Here is a 19,109-nt window from a genome sequence, read left to right on the forward strand (position 1 = left end):
AATTTTTCCTTATGGAAATAATTAATACAAAAATAATGAGGGTTCTTTTTTCTACATATCTGGATTTTACTGAAACTTTAAAAAGACAAACCCAATAACTGAATAAATAAACCCATAAGACCGTGAGCAGGAATGTTCTTATTTGCAATTATCATATGTTGATTTGGGGTTATAATCGAGTTAGGAAGATCCATGAAAGGGAAAATACATCCTTCCTATCATTGCTTAGGTCAAACACCAGGTTTTAGAAACCCAGATATAGACATTGCTCACTCTCGGGGAATTGGGAGCTTAGAATTCATCGTTTGTCAGTGGTGGTTCCTATCCACAGTATCTCTGAAGATACATCCACAAACTTCTGTAACCGTGAGGCCAGTCGAAAGACAGCATAGGATGCACTAACTGAAAGCAAAAAATACTCATCGATCCCTGCACAGAGAGCACAGCACAGTAGTCCTGCCCGAGACATGTCTGGTTTTCACACTGAAAGTCCCATGTTCCAAACAACACTCAGTCCTGAGTGATCTGGGACAACTGGTCACCCTATCCGCAGTCAAGGATACACTTCAATGTGTATCCCCAGCACCTGCAGATCTTGTTAAAATACAAATTTGCATTTAGTTTGTGTATGTGAGTCCTAGGATTGTGCATTTCTAACAAGTTCTCAGATGACGCCATGCTACTGGTCCACAGACCACACTGTAAGTATCAGGGTTTAGAGTGTACCTTGTGGACTCAGAGGTAGACTGAGACCCAGCTTCACCATTTACTAATTTTATGTCCTTGGTCAAGTGACTTAACTTCACTAAGCCTCAATTTCCTCATCACAATAGAGAGTACTAATAGTACCTTCCTCTCAGGAATGTTGTGAGGATTAATTGAGGTGATTCTGGGCACAGAATAAGCACTAAAGAAGTATTAACTGCTTTTTTTTAATCATTGGAATTTGTATCATGTATCAGTGAAGTAATCTTCCAATAGATGGCTGAGACTGAAAATACAAACAAGTTGAGGAAGGTTTCAGGTAAATTCATGGTTGAAGGATTCATAAGCACTGATGTTTTCAAGGTGAATTAGAATGTTTGAGGCAGAGGCATTTTATCAGGTTGAGGGGAAATTAAGTCTGACTCAGGTGTATTGTAAAGTTTATGTTCAATACAAAATACTAGTTTTTTACACTGTGCTATACAATTTACTTCCCTATTTTGAGTTCCCTAGAACACAAAAGGAAGATAGAAATAAAAGTGTGTGTTGTCCCAGCTGCTGGAACAATAGGCCTTTTGCAGAAGTCTAAATATCTGACTCATAAAGAGGCAATGAGATCCACTGATAAGTTATGCCTAACTCCCACCCTCAGTTCCAGTTGGCCTTTATGTCCTGTGCCGCTGCTATGTGAACTTGCAGAAGTTATATAACATCATCTTTAAGCTTCGGCCTCCCTATTGCAAACAGAAATGATAATACCTACTTCATAGACTCATATGAGAATCAAATATAAAGTGCCAATACAGGACTGGCCTATGTTAAGTGCTCTATAAATACTGGCTAGAGTTCTAATTATCCTATTGGTATAGTAACATAACTATTTCTGTTTAACATTCATCTAGAAAGGAGAGCCACTAGATTGATTATATCTTGGTTGTGCTGGTTCTTGAAATGTGATAATAGCTTAGACCTTCACCTTCAGCTATCCCCTGACCACATGGTGAGGAGCCATTAAATGTTAATTCTCTGCTATCTTTTGTGACCTTTAAACCCATCTTCATTCTTCCTTACTGGAGCAGAGCTAGAGTTTGATTATTTTGCCTATAAATAATAACCATTGTTTAGCCAGTGAGCTGTGTCTGAAGCTTGTCAGTGGCTAATTTGACATGTCGTATTTCTAGAGATGAAAACTTGGGTTAGAAAAGGGAAAACTCACCAAGCCAATGTTAGGGAGCAGCAATTCCTGGTGGCCAGGGAAGACAAAAGAAAGTTCTAGGTTTGAAAGATGTCAAACAGTGATGGTTATGTCAGCAGTGAGGACAACGCATATTTACATTTCAATCCTGCCTTTATGGGCAAGACACTTTTTCTAGCCCCAGGCTTCATCTCTGATGCTGCATTTGAAGCAGGGGTAAAAAACTTTAATCCCAGGTCCAAGAAAAAACACTATCATCCAGTTAGAAACTTTCCAAGCTCTTTGGTTTGCCACTTGTCTCAAAATAAATAAATAAATAAAAGTCACTCACAAACCTTTCTTTGGATTTACTTGACCAGACTCATGAATGCTGTCTTACTTCTCATGCCTGGATGCCCTCACTGGATACAGGACCAGGTTAGAAGCTCAAGCCTCTTCAAAGGGTATTGGGAGACTAAATGATATAATGTCCGGGTGACTCCCACAAAGCTTAGCTCATAGAAAGCATTTGATCAATATTCATTGTCTTCCTCTTTTCCCCTGTGTTTGACACCTTGATGTGTGTATGCCTGTTTCAAACATGACTGTCTGTTTTCTACTCCACCTTTGAGATATCAACGAAGTCCAACATCTCACTGTAGATATTCACGACTGACGTGGAACACCTTGAATTTCTGTGTCATTTAGATCCACTATTAAACACTGGATACCGTAGGCCCCTCAATACAGTTACCCTGGGTAATTGCATTGCTACTATTAAACCCTATTGTACTTCAAAAATCCATTTGTCAGTTTGGCAAAAAAAAAAAAAAAAAAAAAAAAAAAGGATCCCAGTTTTGAAATCCTTTCAAAAAATCATGAATTTCCCTGAAAGCATCTTTGACTTATTTGTGTTTTTAGTCTCAACCGCCTTTTGCAAGATTACTTCACTGATACATGCTATGAATTCCAATAATTATAAAAACAGTTAATACTTCTTTAGTGCTTATTCTGTGCCCCAAATTATCTAAATTAATCTTCCCAATAATCCTTTGAGGAAGATACTATTATGACTCTCTATCAGAGATGGGGAAATTGAGGCTTAGTGAGTTTAAGTCACTTGAACAGAGACACAAAATTGGTAAATGGTGAAGCAAGCACTCCACCCTGGTATAAAGCCTTTTGGTTGTAACCCCATGGAAGACTTCAGCACGGAATTGCCATAGCCTCTCACAGTTTTAAAATAGGGGAATCTGCTTCAATTACTACCTGAGAACTGAGATCTGCACTCATATTTACTCCAACCCCCTCTAAATCTTTGCTCCAAATCCCTCTAAATATTTATTCCAAACCCCTTTGCAAAGTAAGCACACACATTGAGTCTTTATTTTTCATATTTTAGGACTACTAAAATATGAAAATGCATTGAAAATGAAGCCCATGTTGTTGGAAGCGTGGATCAATGAGGATTATTTGGTCTTGGCTAAAGGTTTAGTAAAATGTACTTAGATAATAATAATTAAATGAATATCTTAATTTGTTTTTCTTTAAGGTCTTTATAAGAATCCAATTTTCTCCATACACAGCAAACATATGTGATCCTGTGCTTTTATTTGTAGAAAGAGCAAAAGCCAGGAAAATTAGGTAATCTGAATTTTAGTTGGAATCCTGTCTTTCTGATCTAAGTGATTATGTGAAAGTGGCTTGCTTTGAGTTTATCTTCATCTCTATAATGATGGTTTGGACTGGTAGACTTCAATGGCACTTTCCAATTCTGAAATTTCATATACCTATGAAAACTCTTCAGTTTTAATCTAAAATGATACAATGAATATTTCTGCTGTCTAATGTGCCTCATTTATAGAAATGTCTAGAAATTATTCCTGAGAATATATATGTCATTGCTCATTATACTTGAAAGCAACATTCCTCATGGTAGATCACAAAGTTCTCATAATTGAGTAGGCAATGGCTTAAAAGCTTGGGCAATTCAGCTAGAAAGCTGAACAGCCATCAATAACCCAACATAATTACTTGTAAAAACAGGGAAGGAAGTTGAGCATGAAATTCTAACTAAATAAGCATTTTATGATTTCTTCCCTTACTGACAAGTCACCGGGTACATTCTCTGTTCCGGGTTTAAAAATATATATATAATCCATTGGTATTTTTCTTAGAAAATGAAATGTCAGATACAAGCAGCAATTTTCCAAATACATAACTGAAGGTATATTATGAGCTCCCACCAATCAGAATAGAGGCCAAACACAAATCATTTCCACCCTGAACATAAGCCTTAAAAAACTAAACCAAAGAAAACACAACTTAAAAGTACTTTCCCTTCCCCCACCCTCAAATGAGAATATATATTTTTAATCCTTTAAAATACAAATATGTTTGTCTCCAATTTATTTTATTTTATTTTATTTTTGAGATGAGGTCTTGCTTTGTCACCCAAGCTGGAGTACAGTGGCACTATCTTGGCTCACTGCAACCTCCGTCTCTTGGGTTCAGGAGATTCTCCTGCCTTAGCCTCCCAAGTAGCTGGGATTACAAGCAAGTGCCACCACATCCGGCTCATTTTTGTATTGTTAGTAGAGACAGGGTTTCACCATGTTGGCCAGGCTGGTCTTGAACTCCTGACCTCAAGTGATCCACCCACCTTGGCCTCCCAAAGTGTTGGGATTACAGGTGTGAGCCACCATGCTGGCCAGTCTCCAATTTTGAAAGAAATAATTATATAGGGAAGCATTCACCTGATCCTTGCCTACCTCTTATTTTATCGCATCCCCCCACTCCACCAGGTCCATCCACACAGGCCTTCTTTCCATTTAGTGAAAACAATATACACATGCCCACCTCCATCCAGAATGCCTCTTCAGACATTGAACAACAGCTTCCTCTTCATCATTCAGTCTCAAGAGAGTGTCATATCACCCCCTCGAACCGGTTATCTCTGGCCATTAATGTTGCCAACACCTTGTTAACTCAGATCCTTACTCTGTTTTGTATTCTTTTTAACATTTAGTGATATTTGAAACTATTTTCTATTTACATTCAGTACTTGTTTATTTTCTGTCCACCCTACTAGGCTTTCCATAGCTCAGGGAACTTGGACTATCTTGTACATACCTGACCAATAGTAGCCCATCAATTAATATTTTCATAATAATTTTAGTGCTAATAACAAACCCAGTAATTTATGGCCACCTACTACAAGTCAGGCTCTATACAGATTATCTCCCTAAATCTCAAATTAGCTGTATTAGGTGGGTCTTTCTTTTAACAGATGAAGAAAAAGGGGCTTCTGAGAGTTTAGAAAAGATAACAGGCCCAAGATCTCAATGTTCTTAAGGATGTAACTGCAATTATAATTTAAACTTCTGACTTCATTCCTTGCTGTAATGACTCCTCATGCATTCCATATTTAATAAATCAAGTAAAAAATTTCCATTGCTTTACACTATCAGAGACCATTGGATTGTATTACTCTTCAATAAGCAATAATTCTTAACATTTTATTTTTAAGTTCTTCGTACCTCTTCTTTAATAAACTACGTCTGTAAGAAAATATGTTACCCTGGTGAATCTTTTCTTCCCATGAATAATAATTTAAAAATTTAGCTCAGTCGAACACTCACATCACTGTATATAATGTCTTCTGTAAGCAGAAAGATATTGAAACAATGAGAAAGATCAGACGAGCAAATATAAATGAGATTTTAGCAAAGGAATAGATTGCATGAAAGTAATACAGAAGCCAGTAAATTTAAAGAAAAATGTTTAGGAATAATAGATTTGATGGCAGTATACAGATATAGTATTAGTTTTTGGCTGTTTTCATACTGGGTCCTAAGAAACACTTGAGGTAATTCTTAAAAATAGAAATTCTAGGGCCCAATTCCAGATCTACTAAATCAAAATCCTGGGGTGGAGGTGGGGGAAAAAGAGTCATCCCAAGTGAATCTTACATTTAAGCACATTCGAGAAGCACTGGGTGAAAGAATGCTTATTCGTATGAGTAATACAGGAGGTATGGAGATGATAATATTAGGCAGTTGGAAGTCTTCATGTAATTATTCACCCAGAGACAGCAGCACTAAAACCTACTGTATACTCATGGTTGTGTTTTTGTCATTTTCCATTGCTTCTTGTATGTGTGTATATATATATACACACACACACACACACAAATACATATATGTATATGATCAGAATTCAACAACTACATTAGATGAAAGGTTTAAAAGTTTAAATATTTTAGAAGTTCCTCAACTGAGATTTTTTGTTAATTTATTAACTCTGAGGGGCTGTTTCTTTTACTTATGTGCATGCACGCGCACGCACACATTCACACGGTTCCATGGCAGCAAAGAAATTCTCACATTCCAAATATGTCTTAGTGAAGCATGATAGTTAAGAATTCTCAATATTTTAACGTTACTTAGAGCACCAGTAGGTAGGTTACCCTGGCCCCATTCCCAGAATTTAACAGTAGGGGCCTTGTGAAATGCTAAACGATGTGTATAACAGTATTCAGGCTCTCCAAGAGCCAATCCGTCAAAACATTTGCTGCTTTGAAAATGTGTTCTTCAAAAAAATGGGCATATGGAACTTATTACTCTGCTTGGTGGAGTTCAGGCAGCAGGGTCCAAAGTAAGCACAAAAACCTTTTGAGGACACAATCCTACCTAAAGGTAGCAGGGTCTCTAAAACTGTCCTTCCATGACCCAAGAGGTATAGAAGTCTCATGGGAAATAGCAGAGTTCCAAAGATTTTCCTGTAATTCAAGGATTAGAATAGCTCAAAACTAGGTAGAAGCTTTAAAAAAAAAAAAAGTAATATTTAAATAGAGAATTTATAAAATATTTGACTCGTTTTGGTAAATGATCCCTCAATTGGTATCTCTTTATCATCCACTTCTAGCACAGTCTTTGGTCCATAGTTGATGTTTAATAATTATTTGTGAACAAATAAGTCAGTGACATTTTGCTGCTGTATATTCAAGAAGAATTTAGAATGTATAGCTACATACTTGTGGAAATTTCACCAATGAAAGGGAGACTGAATTCTCTAATCTCCATGGGAAATAAATATTTTCACAAAGAAGAGAACCATCAAAAGAAGGACCATGATTAGCTTACCCTTACTTTTTCTCTCCCTATTGACACCCATGTCATCTGGATTTAAATGAGTATATATATATTCAATTTACATGTTCTTAATATTTAATTGAAATATATTTTAACATTTCAATACAATATTAAATACAGGAAGGTGATATTTAAAATATATTTTAATATTTCAATTAAATATTAAATACAGGAAGCCAATTGATAGAATTTGCAAAGAATTAACTTACTTTTCTTTGAAACTGTGTAACATTTGTTGTACTAGCTATTAAAATAATACAATTTACACTAGTAGAAAGTACAGGAAATGCTAGTATCAGCCCTGGCAGACAAGAACAGAATTTAGTTTTTGAAGCTGCGAAGGCTCAAACTTCTTGCTGTGTTTCATTATGCATAACTGAAATTCTTCACAGTTACAAAAGTGTAAACTTCTCTTGATTGCATCAATATGTACTTGGAACAGGGGGATATGTAGGTCAGAGCTTGTGAAGGAACTCTGTAGCTACATTTACATTTGCTTTGAAGGAATAAAAGTAAATCCATAAAGTGTGCCTTTGTTTTTTTGGTAAAAACCATGCAAGCATTCCGCTTTCAACTTCTTTTGGATGACAGGATGGATTTATCTTCCTCATTGAAAAACTCCCCTTGCTTGAAACTTCCTCACAGTTACAGATTTTTTTTTTTTTTCCACTAGAGTGTTTGATCATTTGAATAGCACTGTATGGACCACTCTTCGATGGTTTATATTCTCCCAACGTGATGCTCACTTCTGTTCATTACCTTATTTTTCATTATTTCATAATTTGTCTTTTTGTATTTTATGACTGCTTCCTCTGGGATTTTTTTTTTTTCCTAGAAAAATGACAAGAATGATCCACATAAGTCCATAAGAGAGGTTGTAAAATAAACATTATACCATGTGTGGGGTAAAAAAATAAATAAATAACTGCAAATGGCTGTTCTCACTTTCTGGCATTTACACACATGGCCATCTGTTTGAGGGCTGTTTTAAATGGCTGTTTTCCAACATTTATGTAACTGGCCAATTGAAAGGAAATGACATCATCAAGTTTCCTGAAGGCTATAGCAGGAGCCTTGAAAAAGTTCGGAAACAAATTGCTTAGTAAAGAGAAAGATGTTTTTCAAATGTCTCTTTTTTATATGTACTTCTTTCTTATTTCTAGCATTTCTAACATTTTCCCCCTTTTTCTGTACATTCTGTGTTTACACCCCTCAATAGTTGCACAGTCTACTTTGGAGCTTCTCTAAATTGTGAGGGAGTTAAAGAGAAAAATACCCTCTTTGTTGAGTCTGTACAATCTGGTCCGAATGTGCTGAAAACCATTTCTGCACATTTTTCTGACCTACTTAATATCCAAGAATGGACTTGATTGACTTTGTCACTCAAATGACGGCAGATTTTGAACTTGTAGACCTAGGCCTTGAAAAGCATGGAAATAATTCTGGGTAGACATAGACTGTTCTGCTACCAAGGCGCTGCTGTAACTACCCCCTCACAGCACAGAGTATGACTGGGTGAAGAGGAACATTTGGAAAGTTTTTCAAATTTGTTGGAAACACCAAGAAATCAAAGGTAGGAAGGGAAAAGGTTTGTATTTTTATTTTTATATACTTTTAAGTTCAGAGGTACATGTGCAGGTTTGTTACATAGGTAAACATGTGTCATGGAGGTTTGCTATATACATTATTCCATTACCCAGGTATTAAGCCTAATACCCATTAGTTATTTTTCCTAAGCCTCTCCCTCCTCCCCACCCACTATCCTCTAATAGACTCCAGTGTGTGTTGTGCCTCTCTATGTGTCCATGTGTTCTGATCATTTAACTCCCACTTGTGAGAACATGTGGCCTTTGGTTTTCTATTCCTGCATTAGTTTTCTAAGGATAATGGCCTCCAGCTCCATCCTTGTTCCTGCAAAAGCCATGATCTCATTTTTTTATGGCTGCATAGTATTCCATGGTGTATATGTACCACATTTTGTTTATCCAGTGTATCACTGATAGGCTTTTATGCTGACTCCTTGTCTTTGCTATTGTGAATAGTGCTGCAATCAAAATATGCATGCATGTGTCTTTATAATAGAATGATTTATATTCCTTTGGGTATATACCCGGTAAGGGGACTGTTGGGTCAAATGGTAATTGTGTTTTTAGGTCTTTGAGGAATCACCACACTGTCTTCCACATGGAAAGGACACAAATGGTTGAACTGATTTACATTCCCACCAACTGTGTATAAGTGTGCCTTTTTCTCCACAACCAGGTCAGGGTCTGCTATTTTTTGCCTTTTTAATAATAGCTATTCTGACAGGTGCGAGATGGTATCGTATTGTGGTTTTGGTTTGCATTTCTCTAATGATCGGTGATGTGAGTTTATTTTCATATGATTGTTGGCTGCCTGTCTGTCTTCTTTTCACAAGTGTCTGTTCATGTTCTTTGCCCACTATTTAATGGGGGTGTTTGTCTTTTTCTTGTAAATTTGTTTAGGTTCCTTCTAGATGCTGCATGTTAGACTTTGTCAGGTGCATAGTTTGCAAAAACTTTCTCCCATTTTGTAGGTTGTCTGTTTACTCTGTTGATAGTTTATTTTGAGGTGCAGAAGCTCTTCAGTTTAATTAGATCCCATTTGTCAATTTTTGCTTTTGTTGCAATTGCTTTTGGCTTTCCCATCATGTTTTTATAGCATAGTTTACAGATCTCCTTGTCCCTGAGTCTCTCAGTAATTTGGACCACTGGACCAAAGAGTTCTTTCATCTGATTCCAAAATTAAGCCATCTCTTGGGAAAACCTAGCAGCTGCATTTAAGGCTCACATTTGTATGGAAAAAGTATTACTGTTAGAGAAAATTAAGTTTACCTGCTCTTCAAACTTTCTTGGGAGGTCAGAGCAAATAGTTCATCTAAGTAGCAATCTACTTAAGCTCCTATATTAAAAACTTTTTGGAATTTTTAAATGCCTTCATACAATTTCAATCTACTGTGGCATTCTATTCTACCAGAATGTTGCAGTTGCTTGCCTGAATCACCATTCTTTCAAGTTAGGAGGGGAGCATCACTTAAAAATTGTGCCCTTTCCACATTGCCTGCACTTGTTTGAAATTTTCTCCCCCTCCTGCTTCCTTCTCCTCCTCTTTTCATCATCACTGTGGGTAGGAGACATGGTTGGTGCTCCACCAGATTTCATTTGCCAGCTAGTGCATCTGTACTCAGGTGTTTTGGGTTCTTTCTGGAGGCTTGCCCTTTGCTGATAGGAGCCACCTGCTGGGGTTACAGCACCACCTTTCCCCACCCTTCTGGGTCACCAATGGCTGACTGGTCTGGGGGTACAAAAGCCTGGGCACATATCCTCAAGGTGAAACAAGGTTGTTTCTTGGGGGGTGTGATTGTCGGAGGTGTGATTTATACCCCAGTTTCTTGGTCATCAGCCAAGGTTATACTTTATCTGAGACCACATCTCTCCTTTGCTATTTCCCCCTCACTGTTCAGTTTAATCTACTGCCTTCTAGGTGTTTCCTAAAGATCACTCCTTCCATACATCACATATATCTGAAGCCCTTTCTTGGTCTCTGCTTTTAAGGACCCCTATCTAAGACACTGTGATTACCAACGATGATATCTGAGTGATGAGTCTACAAAATCCTATGTTACAAGAGTCCAAAGCATGAGGAGGGTCTCTATCAGGGTAGATGGCAAGGGAAGGGATGCGCTTGTGAGGTTGTGAGTCAACAGCAGTATCTAAGGGAAAACATTTAAGGTGAGAGTTTAAGAAAGAAGGAAACATTGGTACTTGTTAGGTTACTTGACAGAATTTAATTAAGTTAGTAAAAATTGCAGAGGTAGATGAAAAATTGTTTCTTGGATAAGAAAAAAAATAACACTTATGATTGAAGAAAATTTGGAAAACACAGAAAAGTGTAAAAATATATCAAAATCACCTGTAATTCTACTCTCCAAATATCACCCCTATTTTGGTATGTTTCCTTCCAATTTCGATGTATTTATCTTCCTATCTCTGTATTTTATTCATACAATTTACATTTATAAATTGAGAATTGCTACATATATAATTTAACATCCTTCATTTTCTTCCTGAACCTTACATACATTTTTATGCCGTGTAGTACTCCTTGAAAATCTGATTTTCAATATCTGCATAATATTAAGTTCTATAGACTTGCCATAATATAAATATATACATATAATCAGAATATAGGTTACTGTCATTTTTTTGCTGTTTAGAGCACTGCTATAAGAATAATAGCCTTGAATATAAATCTTGGTGTTCATTTTAGATTTACATTTATAAGCTACATTTACTATAGTTGTATTACTGGATCAGATGTATGAACATTTTAAATAACTTGGCAGCTTATGTTCTAATTTTTGTCAACATAATGCCAATTATTTTCCAAAAAATATGTGCCAATATATAAATGCTCCAATAAAAATACCACTTTATAATGCCATTAGTAACATTCCATATTAAATTTTTTTAGCAAATTTTGTACTTAACATTATATTTATTTTTTAAAAATTTTTACTTTTTAAAAATACATGATGCTTGGATTTTTTGTCCTTCTTAAAGACAAAAAACTTTTTATTGTTGTTACTGTAGAATAAGCATGTTATTGATTGCCTTTTTTCTTTTAGTAACGCCTTTTGCAGGCCTCTAAACAGATGCCCCATACAAGCTGTATATTTCAAAAACATACAAACAGGTTAAATTGCTGGGGGAAGAGGGAAGAAAAAGGTTCAATCAACTCATTTTTGCAGGGCATGAGATGCAAGCAATCAGTTGAATTCCTTCACTTCATTACAGTCAATCAAATCTTTATTTCAGTTGAATTGTCTTAATATGTTGACATGCCACATCAGAAACACAACTACTTATGTTTTTGTCTTAGCGACATTTCATCCCTAAATTAACATTACTGCATATCTGAGTGATCCAGAAATTATGCTCAATATTAGTAGGACTTAGTAAAAGTAAGAGCATAAAAGTAAATATGGTATAAGCAAATTTAATAGAACTCAAAAATATCATGTGGCAAGAAGGAGCATGCAAATGACGGAATGACAGCGAGGGGGCTGAACGGGGAAATGCAGAAGGCAAGGAGTGTATAGGGTGCATGTGAACAGCCATGCAGTGCTATGCAAGCCATGGGAAAAGGGCATGAACCATCTTCAGATTTTTCCTTTATCTCTCAAACGGTTTCTTATGGAATGGGTCTGGTATGTTCTCTATTTTATAATGCACCAAGTGATGTGTAAGTAAGAATGTGATGCTGTAATGGTTAATTCACTCATCTAATATGTATGATACTATAAATAATGCCCCAATTCTTTGATTGAGCTACAATGGTGACTAAATTGTACATGTATTTTTGCTAATATAGAATATGAATCTGTATGCATGTGATTTCAATAGAAAAATCATTTTTAATTTTTAATTAATTACAGGTTTGTTAACAGCATGAAGACTACAAGAAAAAGAATGGAAGAAAGAAGTGAAAGAGAAACAGATAGGGGAAGGGATCTCTTGGATGACTGGGAAGGAAAGGAAAACCAGAAAAAGCAGTCAGGACGAATGCCTGACAAAAAACTCTGCTGCAGTGACACTTTGACAGGAAGCAGATTCAAACTTTCTATGACTGAACAGGATATTTTCCATTTGTTGCTCCTTTGATACCCAAGCTCCTCAATGGTGGTCTTCTTCAATGAGACACTTTTACTAGTGATCATATTGTTGCTTCTTCTTTTTTTTTTTTTTTTTTTAAAGTATGTTGCTGCTGTACTTTTAAGAAAGTTGTGTTTTATCTTAGTACTTTGATGTTCATAAATGGTATAAAGCATAATTTTACCAATAGCTTTAATGGAATACTTTTTTACAAACAAAATAAAACTTGATCTTCTTCCACCCTATCCCCACATCAGAACTAATTTTACTACATTTTATTTTTCAAAAACTATTAATTCAGTCAATTAATATTGACTTTGGACTACATTGGGTCATTTTTAATGAATTGCTCTGGTACAGCTTTATTTTGTCATGTCCTTTGTTCTTGCTCTTTCTTGTCTACCTACCAGTTAAAATATGAAACTCATGAAGTATTTAGCTCCCTGGATAGTGATTGCTATCCAGGATGAATCATGCAAACTTTCATATTGTCTAAACTATAATTCAGAAATATAATATGGCTTAAATGGGAACTTGGGGCTAATGTTTAACAAGTGTGCACCATACTTTATCAGTTCTCTAAGATTTGTTTTCTACAAACAAAATGTTTATGTCATGGGCTACCTTTAAGTGGTAATTCTAAAGGCCCTTTCTGACTTGTTTATTAACTTTTTCAAGTCTTCAGGCCGCTGAGTTATTTGGTGCACAGAGTAATACCAAATCATGTCTGAGAAAGGCTCCATGATTCCCAAAGTGCCCGATTTTCCACTTCTTCCTATAAGAAGTAGTAACAGATACGCCAAATGAACTGGGGAAATAAGAATTAAGCCTATGGCTAGTTTAAACTTTCCTATGGAAAGATTTTAATGTTTCCAAGTAGACAGTTCGACTGAGACCATTTTATATAATGTGGTACATACGATTTAAAAATCTACATCCAAAAAAGCACATAAAAGACACACCCTACTTTAGCTATGTGTGATTATACTCAGCTATGTATGCATAATATAACATATGTATATACATACACACATAAGTTTAGACACACCCTACTTTAGTTACGTGATAGTATATACGTATATGACTTAGAAACCCTACTTTAGTTTTTTCTAAAAACTAAAATTTTTTAGTTTTTTCTAATTTTTTAGTTAGTTTTTTCCTCTGACCCTAAAATTATGTGTTTGTTTGTTTTGTTTGTTTGTTTGTTTTGGAGATGGCATCTCGTTCTGTCCTCTGTCGCCCAGGCTGGAGTGAAGTGTTGTGATCTCAGCTCACTGCAACCTCTGCCCCCAGGGTTCAAGCAATTCTCCTGCCTCTGACTCCTAAGTAGGGGGGATTATAGGCATGCATCACAATGTCTGGCTAATTTTAGTATTTTTAGTAGAGATGAGGTTTCGCCATATTGGCCAGGCTGGTCTTGAACTCCTGACCTCAAGTGATCCACCTGCCTCGGCCTCCCAAATTGCTGGGATTACAGGCGTGAACCACTGCGTCCGGCCAATTCTGTTTTGACTATGAAGTAATACGGCTTAAAATATGAATTATGGAAGCCGTGCTTCTGAGTCATGCAGTGACCTTCCTCCACCCATCCCCACACCAGTGCCTTCTACTGTTATTTTTGTGCATTTGGCATAACCAGTTTTCTTTAATGAAAGAGATTTCCCTTCCAAGATAGGAGTGCAAGATCCAGACTAAAAATATGAAAATGCAAATGAGTAATGCTTCCTTTATCCAAGTTGCTTTCTTCAGGTATATGTTGTATGTGTGGTGGTGTTTGCTGGTAGCTAAAAGTCCATTCTTTCAACAGAATTGTCTTCTGTCTCTAAGGGAACAAGAAAGACCATTAAATTAAAAGACATGTATGAAATTATGCAGGTGAGAATCTTTACCCCACTTTTTGTGCTTTTTGATAGTAGAAAGATCTTTGTCTTGCAAAGGCAAAACTGGTAAGAACTTTATGCCTTCGGCTTAAACATTAAATGAAAATATACCTATTTTAAAAATGTTTTAGGCTGGGTGCGGTGGCTCACGCCTGTAATCCCAACACTTTGGGAGGCCAAGGTGGGTGGATCACAAAGTGAGGAGTTCGAGACCAGCCTGGCTAAACTGGTGAAACCCCGCATCTATTAAAAATACAAAAATTAGCTGGGCGTAGTAGTCGGTGCCTGTAATCCTAACTACTCAGGAGGCTGAGGCAGGAAAATTGAGCTGAGATCATGCAACTGCACTCCAAAAAATTGTTTTGCCCTGAATGAGTAGACCGGTGGGTTTGAGTTCAGCTTCGGGAAAAGGTAGGATGGTTTTCCTCTAAGCATGAAGTAGGCAGAATGTGACTGTTTTGTCCTTTCATGACAGCAATTTAATCTAGGGGAAGTAGGAGGCTTTAACTCTGGGTCTAAAGAATTAAAGGAGGGTAAAAGAAGGATGGCAGCATCTGATACTGGGCTTCCTATTGTTCCTGTCACAATTTAAATCATTTGTTCACAATTGGTCACAAGACCTCAGTCTATTCTGTGCTGCAAGTGTATTCTTTCAAAAAACAGGAAGCGACACTTAAGTAATTGCAGATTTACAATGACTACCAGGCTGATCCCAGCTCTTTGTCATGGCTTTCCTGTTTGGGTCTGAAGGAAGTGGGGGAGAAAGGAGAGAGAGGGTGGGGGAAGCAACTCTGTTAGAAGAACGGGTTAGCCTGAGCCTGGCTTTGCCTTAGTGAAAGAGTGATGAAAACACTTTAAACAGTTGCCAACAGGTTGCTAGAAAATATTTGACATCTCACCTACATCAACATGCAAGAGTTAAAGGTTAAATCACACACAACTCAAGTGCTGGGAAAAAAGGATATGTTTATGTCATCAACTTTCTTTGTTCTAGGACCGCCCTATGTCAACAAGGAGACACATTCCCACTCCCTGGTTGGAGACACCAGGACAATAGAGACTGATCCACATTTGCGCATGGGTGGCAAATCCCCTTTTAAGCATTTGTAGCTTGCCTCTAGTCTAGGCTTCTTCATAGTTTTTTACCTGCTTCTAAATACCTATGTATTTAGGGCAATGTGGTTGGTGGCCTTTCTTCTTTCTTCAACTAGTTTCTTGAGATCTCAAGCGTGAAGCTTAGTGTAGAAGGAGGAGAACTAGAAAGATAAAGGTGTTTTCTTTTCATCCATTTCCTGTGTTGATTCCAAACTCAGTGAGCTTCCAACCTAAATCCTTTGGATGGTGGTAGGCCAGGGAAAGGTGCTTTACATTGCTGGTGCTCACACACTCTAGGATTAATGATTGAAGGACCTTTCTGGAGAGGCATTTAGTGCTTTTCACAAAGACTATAATAAAACGTGGGGCAGGAGATTTCTTCACTGGTTCAAGGAAGATTTGAATTGAAATTTGGGAAGAAAGGAAAATATGCTCAGGGGAGCAATGCAATACTGTTGTGGTGCATGCCGACAGGTGTGTTATAGAAGGAAAAAGAAACAGGATAGAAACGTACATTTTATCATTTGGTAGGCCAAGTTCCCTTTTGAGAATCTGGTGAGAGCCATGATTATCTGCCTACACTAAAGTTTGTATCCATGCTTAGGAGGATTAGCAACTTTTGATTTTTTTTTTTTTAAAGAATTCCTAGAGGTTCAGTTGGGCTCAGTGGTTCATGCCTGTAACCCCAGCACTTTTGGAAGGCCGAGGAGGGTGGATCACCTGAGGTCAGGAGTTTGAGACCAGTCTGGCCAACATGGTAAAACCCCGTCTCTACTAAAAATACAAAAAATTAGCCTGCATGGTGGTGGGCGCTGGTAATCCCAGCTACTCAGGAGGCTGAGGCAGGAGAATAGCTTGAACTTGGGAGGCAGAGGTTGCAGTGAGCCAAGACTGCACCACTGCACTCCAGCCTGGGCAACAAGAGTGAAACTCCATCTCTCTCTCTCTCTCTCTCTCTAAAGAATTCCTAGAGGTTCATGGAGCCCTATGAAGTGCCCCTAATGTAGAAGGTCCCTGTGGTATTAGGGGTATAGCAAGCCACCCATGCCTCCCCACAGTAGTTTGATAGTTCAACTAGATCTATACGCAATAGGTAAGAATAGGTATAGTCAAAAGCCCTTTACAACTAAATGATTTCTACAAACAAGATTCAGGACCCTCCTCCCTGGAGAGTGCTAAATGATCAAGACTAGCTCTTCCCACCTTTAGGTTTTTTGTGTTTTCTATAATTTTAAAAAATATTCACCGGCCGCTAGAATCTTCATATGTTAATCCTATCATTTGAACCACAACACAATTTGCTTACTGTTCTTATTCCTGGCCTAGAAAACATTTGCCTAGGTCTATGGACTTGTTTACTTTCTGGCCCCTCTGTTAGGAATATGTTTAATTTGGAAATGGATATATTAAGGTATCATCATCTGATGCTGTGAAATATTTGCATCATTTAAAGAGAGCGCATTCCTTTTCTTGATTTGGGGCTCACCAATTTGATCAATTTTCATGCAAATTTATAGTTGGTGCAGATATCTCAAAATAAAATATTGACTCAAAAATGCTCCAAGCCCCACAGCTTTTAGGCCTTGTTGTTCAATGCTTTTAAAGAGAAGCACACATTTTTATTAAACTGTATTTGAAAATGCCTTGTCTGCCTTTGAAATATCATTTTTTAAAAAAATATATATTGAAAAACATTATTCTGAGTATTCTACAGACAGAACTATTCTTCAGACAGTGAAAGGGGTCCACGTACAAAAAGTTTAAGAACTCCTAGCGGAGATAATGGAAATAATTGGTGTACTGTTACACTGACTGGCGTTCAAAGTTGGTGAATTTGCTGGAAGTACCATAAAGGTACCACTGGCCAAGCATGAATGGGAAGCAACCTAAGAACATTCAGCAGAGGATGCTATAAATAAGTCACACCGGAAGGCCAACTGATCAGGCTGCCTTTCTAAGAGGAAACCATTCTTACCAGGCACACCTCAGTACTTACAGCAAACACTGAAATTTCACCAAATTCATAGGTTGTGTTTTTGTTTTGTTTTATACGAAACTGGCTGGTAGCAATTAAATGTTGTAAAAAGTGTCAGAATTTAGATGAAGACTTTCCTTCATCGTGGCATAACCAATGTGGTAGTGTGGTTGTTAGGGAAAAGAATCTATAGCTCCTATCTATCTCTGACCATCGGAGGCTATAGATCCTATCAAAAGAACTTGACAGTTTTGAGTAGCCAAATTGTCTTTTGTCAGTTTTCCCCAATTATTTTTTATTAGTCTTAACATCAAGCTTTGCAGTGTTTGCCATGAGCAACTGTTTTGTTTTTACTTTCAGACGCACTGTGAGTCTTGTAACTGTTTCCTTTTTTCTTTGTATTGGCTGTTTGATTGCTAAGAGTTAAATCTGTTGACCTACCATAGCAATTGTATAAAATTTCACAGAATAGCTTTTGTATTTATATTTCATTTCTTTTCAGTTTCCTTATCAATCTTCATAGTGGCATCTATGATTGAATAGAATAACACATTCAAAACATTTGAAATAACATCAAAGACACATTAAGAACAAAATTAAGTGTTGGATATTATTCCTGGCTCCATCTTGTTTTTCCAGATTACTTTTTCTTTGGCTTACTTCTCGATTACTTTTGTTGCCATTGTTGTTGAAATTTTGCTATTATTACTGTGTAGAATGAAATTTTTTTTTTTTTTGTAAATTTCCTTATTTGGAGTTCTGATAGCAGTGTGAGGTACGGGCTTGGACAGAATGGGATTGAAATAGAATATAAGAATAATCAGTTTGACAGAAGATAACAACTAAAATAGTGGCAGTAGGGATGCAGAGAAAGAGAGGTATTTATGAAATCAAATTGAGAGGACCTTTATGTGAAAGTGCATTTTATGTGAAAGCTAAATATAGTCATAGGAAATTTGAGTTGATTCTCAACTTGCTAGGTGGGCAAGTGATGATGCCATTAATCAAGATCAGGAATACAGAAGGTGTCATGGGGGTGATCGGGGTTGTGATAAATAGGGATAAATATGTTATGGCCATGTCGAGATTGAGGGTTTTTTGTGGGACAATTTAGTGAAATCTGGTAAACCACTGAAAATAAGCATCTAGAGCTCAGGAGAGATTATGAAGCTGGACACACTGGCTTAAAATTTAGCAAAGTATATATATTTAGTTGAAGCAATGATTATAGGTAAAATTACTCAGTAATAAGAAAAGGCCAAGGGACTTTTGGGAAATGGACTTGAAGACAAAGGCTGTGACTTGTTTGTCTTTGTATTTCCAGCACCTAACCCAGGGCCTAGCACAGAAGAGTTGCTCAATAAACATTTATTTCATGACTTACCAAATGAATGAGTGGCTGAATAAGTAGAAGAAACTCTCGGAGGAGACTAGGAAGGTGTAGTAAGAAGG

The 19,109-nt window shown here is 37.0% G+C and overlaps 1 long non-coding RNA gene across 1 annotated transcript; it reads left to right on the forward strand.

The window, feature by feature from the left end:
- The first annotated feature begins 7,251 nt into the window (after positions 1–7,251).
- LOC103885042 lies at positions 7,252–12,966 on the forward strand. The gene is made up of 2 exons (XR_647928.3): positions 7,252–8,605; positions 12,491–12,966. It is a non-coding gene; the product is annotated as an uncharacterized LOC103885042 (long non-coding RNA).
- Positions 12,967–19,109: the final 6,143 nt, after the last annotated feature.

This window comes from Papio anubis, chromosome 5 (genome assembly GCF_008728515.1).
Source record: "Papio anubis isolate 15944 chromosome 5, Panubis1.0, whole genome shotgun sequence".
NCBI classification, from domain to species: Eukaryota; Metazoa; Chordata; class Mammalia; order Primates; family Cercopithecidae; genus Papio; species Papio anubis.